The sequence below is a fragment of the Pteropus vampyrus genome, unplaced genomic scaffold (genome assembly GCF_000151845.1).
Source record: "Pteropus vampyrus isolate Shadow unplaced genomic scaffold, Pvam_2.0 Scaffold202, whole genome shotgun sequence".
Lineage (NCBI taxonomy): Eukaryota > Metazoa > Chordata > Mammalia > Chiroptera > Pteropodidae > Pteropus > Pteropus vampyrus.
This window is the reverse complement of record NW_011888983.1, coordinates 474,599-484,329: the sequence shown is the minus strand read 5'-3', so window position 1 is coordinate 484,329 and position 9,731 is coordinate 474,599. Positions and strand designations below refer to the sequence as shown.

Below are 9,731 nucleotides of genomic sequence, written 5' to 3'. Positions count from 1 at the left end.
CCAGATATTGAGCAAGATCAGATATCAAGGGTGGTAGATTTGCACTAAACTGACAGATGGATTCTTGCTAAGACTGGGCTGGGCAGGCAGAAGACAGGATGGGGCCCAAGGTTGAGAAAAGAGCTCAGAGGAATCAGACCAAATTTTGGCCAGGAAGTGTCTGTCAGGAGCCAATACAAACTTCTTATCACTCTGCTCCTCCCTTCATTAAAGGAACAAACACCTATAAAACATTTAAAACACCCTATAATCCCATTTTTGTTTAGAGAGTAGGGAACTAGAATAATGATGTTAACAGAAATTATTTCTAGGTGGTGGGATTATAAGCAATTTTTATTTCTTTGAGCTTTTCTATACTTTCCAAAAATCATACAATAAAAAAAGGCCCCCGATAACTTTAGGTTTAAAAGAAGATAAGGCAGCTAGCTGGCTGTCTTGCACTGGGACCATCAAAGCCAATAAGCTTTCTAACCAAAATGAAGAGACTCCATTACTCTACTTCCCCATTAGACTCAGGGTCAGGGGGCAGATCTCAAAGCCAGAAAAAAATTACTTCTAATAGAAAGCTGGAGCACCAGCCTGTCAAGAAGGCATGCAACTAAGTGCCTGGAGCAAATCAGCAAAATTCTTATTGTTTGAAACGTGGAAAATCAGATTAACTCTCTCCTGACACACAATCCCCACTCCCCAAAAATAAATAAAATCGAAATATGAAGACCTGCGGCAAGATGCCCAAACCAGTTTTAGGGTTTTAAAGTAGAAACCACTTCTCTTCAGTTTTATTAGGGCAGAGGGTGTAAAGCTGGGCCTCATATCCCACCATTTACATGCAAATTAGATAAAAGATGAGTTGGCCCCGCTCCGGGTTCCCAGATCTCAAAGGAACTCTGTTTCCAGCCAGGCCCCCTGCCTTCTAGCTACAGATTTCCTCTGCACTCTTATGGAGGCGGGGAAGAAAAGATGCTAAGGCATCTCCCTCACACACTGAAATTCACATGAATTGGGAAACTGACTGGTGCTTTCCCCCTTTTCATAATCTACCTTAACCAGCTGTTTAAGTTTCTTAACAGCAGGAATCCAGGATTACTTCTTATTAATCTATACCTGTGCTCTAAAATGTCCTTCCCCCACCCCCGCCACACACACACACACACACACACATACACATAGCACTGCTCAAAAGAAAGAAAATGGCTCCCTAAACAAGATAGTAAAGAAGAAAAGTGTGACAGAGAAGGGCTAGACGTTCAAGTTGGTACCAACCAACCCTGGTTTAGGACTAAACATATGTAGTTCATTCACCATTATACAAATAATACAAATAAAATATGAGACTTTTCAGAAGTATCTACAATACAATAAAAAATACTTATGGGGTCTGCTAAATTTTAGGTACTTTGAGTAATAAGAAGGAAGACATAAAGATAAGCTTGGCTTTTCCATTAATTCTGATAGCTTACAAGCTAGTGTTTTTCAAAACATCACAGACTTCATAACAAATTCATGACAAGGAAAACAAAGCAGTGGAAGAGAGAGCTTAGAAGAGACCCAGAGGTGTGTCAGCCGATGCAATGGAAAGTGTGGACCTCATTTGGATCCTAATTTGAACAAACCAAATGTAAAACAATTTATTAGAAATTTGAACATTGACTGGATATGTGATATAAAGAACAAAGGGAAAAATGAAGGAATATATAAAATATGATTTACGAAAAGTGAATAGGCTCTTAAAATGTCTCCATTGTTTATATGTGTGTGTGTGTGTATGTGTATCAGTATGTTGGATAAATTGGTGATTTTCTTTTCTGCTCTTTTGTAAAAATGATTACTAATCTTCAGTCATCACCTCATAATAAGGTACGTCTGGATAGCAGAGTGCTTATAAATTATACTAAACATATATATATTCTTACCAATAAGACAAAAAAAGTTAATATTTCAAAATAACACCATCGAAGGAGAAAAAGATCTTTTTTGCAATAAACTCTGGCTTCATCTGCTCCCCATCCACCAAAAACAAACCAAACCCCAGGAAAGGAAAATAGCCGCACTGGAAAAACTAGAAAGAAATTGTATGAATCTTCAAATAGAGTTAGGAGGCTACAAATTTTGCTGGCTGTTGGAGTTGTGACATTGTTCCTTGTATTAGGACAAAGATCTACATTGATAATACTAAGATTTATTTACTATTTATTTTCTTTAAGTACAATTTCCATTTCCCATACATAACATGGCTTGGGCTGACATCTGTTCCTATAATAGAATCAGGAAATCTATTATTATAGCTAAAAAAATTTTTTGTTTCATCTGTTCCTATTCCTCCCATTCTGTCAAAACATACTTGATAAAACTGAGGAGCACAGAAGTTAGGCAAGTGCCCAGGGTCCCATTGCTAGTTAGTGGTTGGGCAAGCAGTGGAAGTGAGGGAGATCTCCAATTCTTTGTCTAGAGCAGAAATTGGCAAACTATGGGTGGCAGACCAAATCTGGCCCACTGCCTGTTTTAGTATAGCCTGCAAGGTAAGAATGATCTTTATATTTTTAAATGATTGGGGAAAAAAATCCAAAAAAGAATAGTATTTCTTGACTTGTGCAAATCATATGAAATCCAAATTTCAGTGTCCATAAAGTTTTATTGGAACACCACCATGCTCATTCATGTATGTATTCTCTATGGCTGCTTTTGTCAGCAGAGTTGAGGGTTTGCAACAGAGACTGTATGTTTTGCGAAGCCTAACATTTCCTTGCTGACCCTTTAGAAGAAAAGTTTGCAGAATCCTGGCCTAAAGCCCTGTGAGTGTCAAGACTCTGCTTTACAAAACAGGGCCAGACATAGGGTAAGTATTCTTAGTCTGCAAATGGTAGGCCTTTGGGGCCTCCTGGTCCATCCCAGTTGCTTTATATGTTGGATGCGCTGAAAGAGGAGAGAATTGATAGCTCCAGCCAACATACTGAGCTGAGGTGGGGTAATTTAGTTTCTCTTCTCACTGCCCAGTCAATCATGAGCTGCTCAGCTAAGCCTGTCAACAGGAAGACCAATTAGTGCCAATTTCCATGCGAAAAGGGCTTCCTTAAGGCAGGACTGAGATTACCACATTATTTCACACAACAATTTAGGGTCGCAAGGTTAACCTGGGTTAGATTCAAACCAAGCCTTAAAAAGTGAAAGGCACCCCCCCTTACCAATCCCTAGGGTGCTCCAGACTCCTTAGGAAAAATGTGTTAAAGAACTCAACTCATTACCAGAAGGGAACCTAACACTTCAGGGGTAAACAGCCAATAAGGCCTGCAAATTAAATATCCCTCATCTACAAGATGCTCTCAGATTTCCCACAGATGTTTATGGCAAAACTTTATTAGAGACACGTGTAGTAATTAGTTTCCTTGGAATTCAATTGAAGGGTACCAAATAACAGGTCCTTCACTTCAGAATTCCGAATTTTTTAGGAAATCGGAGACCCACCTCCAAGGGCCAAGTGAAATATTCTTTTGCATGAGGGCAAAGATGCATTTATAGGCAACCTTATTTTATACTAGAGTGCCTAAAATTTTACTGTAAATAAAGTTTTTGAGTGTATATTGGAATATTTAATATTAGCAAGGCTTACTACTTAACTCTTTTGGTGGATCATTTAAAAATGAATAAAACTCTTTTTTTTTTGAGAGTACATAGTTTTTAAAAGAATCTCATATTTAAAAGAATCTCGTATTTTTTTTAAATTGAAGTGCCATTCACATAATGTAAATTGCTTAGTCTAAATAAGTCAAAATTGCTCATTCTAAAGTGAATAATTCAATGGCATTCAGTACATTCACAATGTCATGATTTTTTAATGTCAATGTAGTCTTTTCACATTTGCCTAAAATTTCATTTACATTTTGAGAGAGCACATACACCCATAGTGTTCCTGTTGAAGAACTGCTTTTTTAAACCAATAAACTGCCCCTCTTAGACATTCAAATTGCCAAATGGTGATGAGAGGTAAATCATATTAGTGGACAAGAGGAAAAGAGAATTCTTTTAAATTGATTATGATAACTCAGAAAGTGGTTTACTGGGTTTTCTAGGTTGTAGACATTTCTTTGGGAACATTAAATATATGCCAACCTTCCCTCAAACCACACACTTAAAAAAAAATTTGCTTTTGAAAAAATGATAATCTTACAATTAAAAATTTAAACAACATACGAAAAAAAAATTCCCTTATAATCTTACCACCCAGAAATGATCATCTTTAGCAAAGTGAACATTTTTCTAGGTATATATATAGGCAGAAAGAAATAATTTTAGAAAAAATGGAATCACATCATATATCATAAATTAAAAATATTAGGCTTAGTTTCAAGAAGATAGAATAGACATACTTTTTCTATACTTTCCATTTAAATTAACTAAAAGCCTTGGAATGTTTTATATATATATAAAATCTTCCAAGATACATAAATATACACATTCCAAGATCCATACACATATATATGTGTGTATATACGTACCTCCCAAGCATAATAATAAAACTGAAAGGCAGACTGGCTGGCTAGGACCTCAGACCCAAGAACAACATCATAGTAGTTAGGTCCCTGGGTTTTCTTTTTGCATCATGTGTCCCAGACTACATACTAGAGGAGCCAGCAACCTAAAAATGCCAATGGGCACAGACTAAACTAAAACCTCAAGAAAAGCCTGTTCTCTCTAGCTTAAAAGACCAGGAAAGGGGCAGCCTAGCAAGATAGAAAGTTTGACAAAACCATTCTACTCCAGCCAAATATCAAAGGAAAAAACTGTGACACCTCCTCCACCACCACCAAAGGCCAATTGGAAAGCTTAGACTTCTACACTTGCCAGACTGCAAATGATGTGTCCCAGCTGCCCCCAAACCCACGAAGTAATAAGAGAGAAGGAGTTGTGAAGAGCCCTCCAAGCCCCCACAGTGTCAGTGGGGACCACACGGGGAGTTTGCTCTTTTATCCCTGCTTGGCAGTATTGACTGCCCTTCTCCCTCCCACTGGGATGATGGTGTCAGAGGTGGCCAGGTGGAGGGTGAGGACTTCCACCACAGCTCATCAGTAACAAGGCCATCCCATCCTCAGAGTCAGAGGAGCCCATAGGGAAAGCAATAACAAGATGCCCCTTCACTTTCAGGTCGAATGCAGAACCTAAAAGCCCATCTCCACCCAGAAGTAACAACTCCCCATCATCTCTCTTTCCACTGTCAAATCCTGGACTTCTACCCTGATCTGGCAATAACAAGGTGGCACTCTTTTTCACCCACTAGAATGGTGTCAGAGGTCTGAGCAGTGTCGGATAAAATACAAAATTTAAATAAGATCTAGAATCTTATAGTACCAAAATGTCCAAGTTTCAGTCACACACCACTTATCATACCAAGAACCAGGAAGAGCTCAAAGTGAATGAGGACACCAACACAGATAAGAACCAAATATAAATATTGAACTTAAAAAAAATACAATGTTGAAGAGATATTTGCACCCTCATGATCATAGCAGCATTATTTACAATAGCCAAGACATGGAAACAAACTAAGTATCCAATGATAGATGAATAGATAAAGAAATTGTGGTATATTTATAAAATGGGATATTATTCTGTCATAAAAAAGAAGGACATCCTGCCTTTTGCAATAATATGGATGGGCCTTGAGGGTATTGTGCTAAGTGAAATAAGTCAGAAAGAATGGCAAATACTATATGATCTCACTTATATGTGGAATCTAAAACAAAACAAACTCATAAAAAAAGATCTATACTATCTTTACTACTTCCTGTAAATTGGTAATTGTTTCCAAGTAAAAAAGTTTTAAAAATTATTTTATTAAATGATTTGGGGTGACATTGTTTAATAAAATTATATGTCTCAAATGTACAATTCAATGTATATGGCTTTGTGTTCACCACCCGAAGTTCCATTTCCTTCTGTCATTATATATTTGCCCCTATTTAACCTCACCTACCTTCCCCCTCCCCTCTAGAGTTTTTGAAAAAGTGTTAGAATCAATTTTACTTTAGGTAAAGTAAAAATGAATTGTTGAACTTCAGATTTTTCTTACCACTGGAGTTATTGTTTAAATTTATTTTTCAGTTATAGTTGACATACAATACTATATTAGTTTCAAGAATATGAACACTTCATGAATTTGTGTGTCACCTTTGTGCAGGGGCCATGCTAATCTTCTCTGTATCATTCCAATTTCCAGTATATGTGCTGCTGAAGCAGGCGATGAAGTTATTTTTAAAAGAATTATCTAGATTGAGTTAAAAGATTACAAAAAACATAGAGGTTAGTACGTTTCACCTTCAGACAATATCTAATATTCCTTTATTATGAAAGATGAGAAATTAGGACACTTTTAGTTTTTATTATATTATTTCTACATTAAGGGGTTTTTTTTAATCGACGTTGTAAATTAAAAAAATTTTAAGGTGTCTCATAAGTGTTATTCTTTAAGTTCACCTATGCTCGAGAATATTCATAATTTTGTCTATTCTTAAAGGGTAGCTAGGCCAGATATAAAATTCTGGGGTTGCTTTCTCTTAGAACATTCTAGAAATTGCTCTATTGTCCTCTGAGATTAAAAGCTAGTTCAGAGAATTTTCCTTCTTCTGTTGATTCTGTCATTTCCTCAGCACTTTTATTAGATTGAACCATATGAAAATGCCATTCTTGTAGGTCAACATGGGAAAGATGTGTAAGTTTGAACGATAAGAAACTGCCTTTTTTGTAGGTCAAAAATAATTGCACATTACAATTTCATATGATTCAACTTAATATACTGTCTTCCATTTTATTTTGTTTAATTTCTTCAAGCCTGTTAGATCTCTGTTTTTCAATTTGTTACTCCATTTTTAATTGATTTTAAGGTGACTTTTTCTGTACAGTTTTAATAGTTGACTTCTATTTCCTTAATGAGCTCTGCCGGTTTTTTCCCCTTCTTTTGTTTCTCTCTCTTCTATGGACTTTTGTAATTCTTCATCCTTTTAAAAAGGAAGATTTCTTAAAGATCAGAAGGAAACTATTTGCTCATTGTTTGGGAGAAATTTTGGCGGGGAATTCGTTTTTGATCTGCCTTTTGTTTACGTTCCTTTGAAGAGGGGACTTTTTTTTATACTTAGGTCCTATGTTCCTTGGGGAACTTCCCCTTGTATTATTCTAAATGCCCTTTCACCAAATCTGTTATTTCCTTTGCTTTCTCTAGGCATTTATCTCCCTTCAGCTCTCAGGATTCAAGAGAATTGATGCAAAGCCCTCTGCCTATTGCTATTATACACCTGTTTCTCTCATTTCACCTCTAAGGCTGCACCTTAAGAAGCTAGGTCAGAGATCATATAAATGGTAAGGATGCCTTGGTCTATCCCCACCTCTACCTCCTAGACAGAAACTGGGTCTCTACAGGAGTATTCTCTGCTTCTCTAGTGGCCTGTCCTGATGTTATATCGGATCGCTCTAACCAAGAATATTCCTTTAAAGACTGTGGCACTTGTGGGAAAAATACATATTCGAGGTGTAAGGGGGGTGGGGTCAGCTCTCAGTGTGCACCTGCATTTCACGGTTGTTGCGGGAGTTCTTTCACGGGAGGTGGGAGTTTTCCCTCTTTCATTATTTTTGTAGTTTTAGTGGGCTTCAACAAAGGATAATGAGGAGAAATATATTTCACCATTTTTAACTCCATATACCATTCCCTAACCCAAATGTTTGGACAGCCCCTTGCTAGGCATCCAGAATGAGGATGTCTGCCTTCTTAGCTCTTATTTATCCACTCTTCACTGTCAAACATTTTATATAAGTTTGATTCTTTTTCATTATGGTTGATGACATCTGCATTCTTAAACCCCTAAACTCAACATTTGCAAAGGAAAAGGGGAAACCACAAAGGACTATTACGTATCAAAGTGCCTAGCTCGAATTGCTTAACCACCATGTTAAATGCCCCAAAAGAAGTTTGTGAGAGGAACCACATCAGGCACTAAGGATTCACTGCGAGCAAGAAAGGAGAGGAAAGATGGCTGGTTATTGCTGAAGCAGCAACACATCAGTTTCTGATCAGTTCATCACAGCTATATCATTCTTAAACTGCAGCTATCATAAACTGTTTTTCCAAAAATAGTATGGACTCTCAAAGAAGAATTTTTAGTAAATTTCCCTAAATTCCAGTTCATTATGAAAAGAATCTGAGACATTTTGTTTTTATTTGGTATCTATCATGAGAACTAAGAAAAGCAATCCAAATGTTTTCACTTCTTTATGAAGCCAGGGAGAGACTTCAGCTAGTGTTACATGATTTGGCAGGCCAACATTCCTGTAAGTGACCTGAGGTAAATCCCCACAGTTCCGGCTCAGCGCCTCAGTGTTCTCACCTACAAAGTGGGAGGATGAAGAAAAGCCATTTCATGTAACTTTAAAAGGTGATTGAGTGAAGCATGATTTAAGGTAAGAACTGGGATAGAAGAGGGATAAAACAACACTGAAATAAGATTACGCATTGTACTATGAAATACACATTTTACAAAATAAGTATTTCTTACAGCCATGTTGCAAACTATATCTGTCTTGTTTACACAGAATTCTAGTTATAATATTTTCTTATCCTTTGTTTTTGATTTATATCTCCCCTATCATTCTCTCAATTAACATTTGGATGTAAAACTATTTCCATTTGAGTGTTGTTTTGAAGGTTATTTAGTAAAGATATGAGAATCTTTGTGATGACCTGAAAGAATGAGGTTATCTATGGGATTACATCATTTAGGGATAATATACAGTTGCTCAAAGTAATTTAAATTAAAAGTTAATATTGAATAGTCTTTTACAAGTAGGAAGCATTTTCAGCTGAGCAAAATGACACTTAAGTAGTTACCGCTAGAAACAGTAAGACAGGAGTGGTTCTGATCCTGCAGCTTAGACTTTCAACTGTTATTTTAAGAAGTTTAATAAAGAGTTATACTGTCAATATAAGCACCACTAAATCACAGCTGGCCTGAGTTAGCTTTTTTTTTTGTAGTATAGAATAAAGCTGGAGATGGAATTCTTCTTCTTCTTTTTTTTTTGTAATGAAATTCGTTTTAGTGTGCCAGGTCAATCTTTTCCTGTTTGCACCGACTAAACCCCATGTACCATACTTTTATTAGGTTCCTAGCTCTTATACTTACACCATGACACATTAACCTTTTACTTTTTCTGGTTGTCATTTTGGATATAGGTATATTAACAGAATAACTGCCAATTCTTTTAATAATCTTAACAGAAGTGTATTGTGTGACTTTATAATCTTGGGCAATGAAATCAAATGAAATGATGACTTTCTTCAATACCTTTTGTCCTATTCAAGCAGATAAAGGTTGGGTCCCAGGAAACAGGATCTGGTCTATTTATTAAAGAATACTATAATATATCCTTAATAATTTAAAACAAAAGTACTGCTGAAGCAATGCTGAATGCCGAGGAAAGCAAGAAACTTTTACTTCGGCTTCAGTTTCTTAGAGTGACCTGCAGACTCCTGGAGGTCCCAGGCAACCAAGAGTTAAACACTACCGACTTAAACAAAAACCAATTCACTGTAGGGGTAAAGGATTAACTTTAGAATGGTCAAATTCTCATTTTATTCCAAATTCTAGTTCTTATGGTGATGGTTGGTTGGCTGGTTCTCTTTTGAAAACAGTAGCTCAAAAGTTAAACATTCACCACCTAGAAACATTTCCAACACCCAGGTAAGACTCTTG

At 36.6% G+C, this 9,731-nt stretch overlaps 1 non-coding gene across 1 annotated transcript; it reads right to left on the bottom strand.

Annotated features, from left to right (window-relative positions):
* Nucleotides 1–6,127: 6,127 nt before the first annotated feature.
* LOC111746840 lies at nt 6,128–6,231 on the bottom strand. Its single transcript, XR_002783274.1, has one exon. It is a non-coding gene; the product is annotated as a U6 spliceosomal RNA (small nuclear RNA).
* Between the last annotated feature and the right edge of the window lie 3,500 nt (nt 6,232–9,731).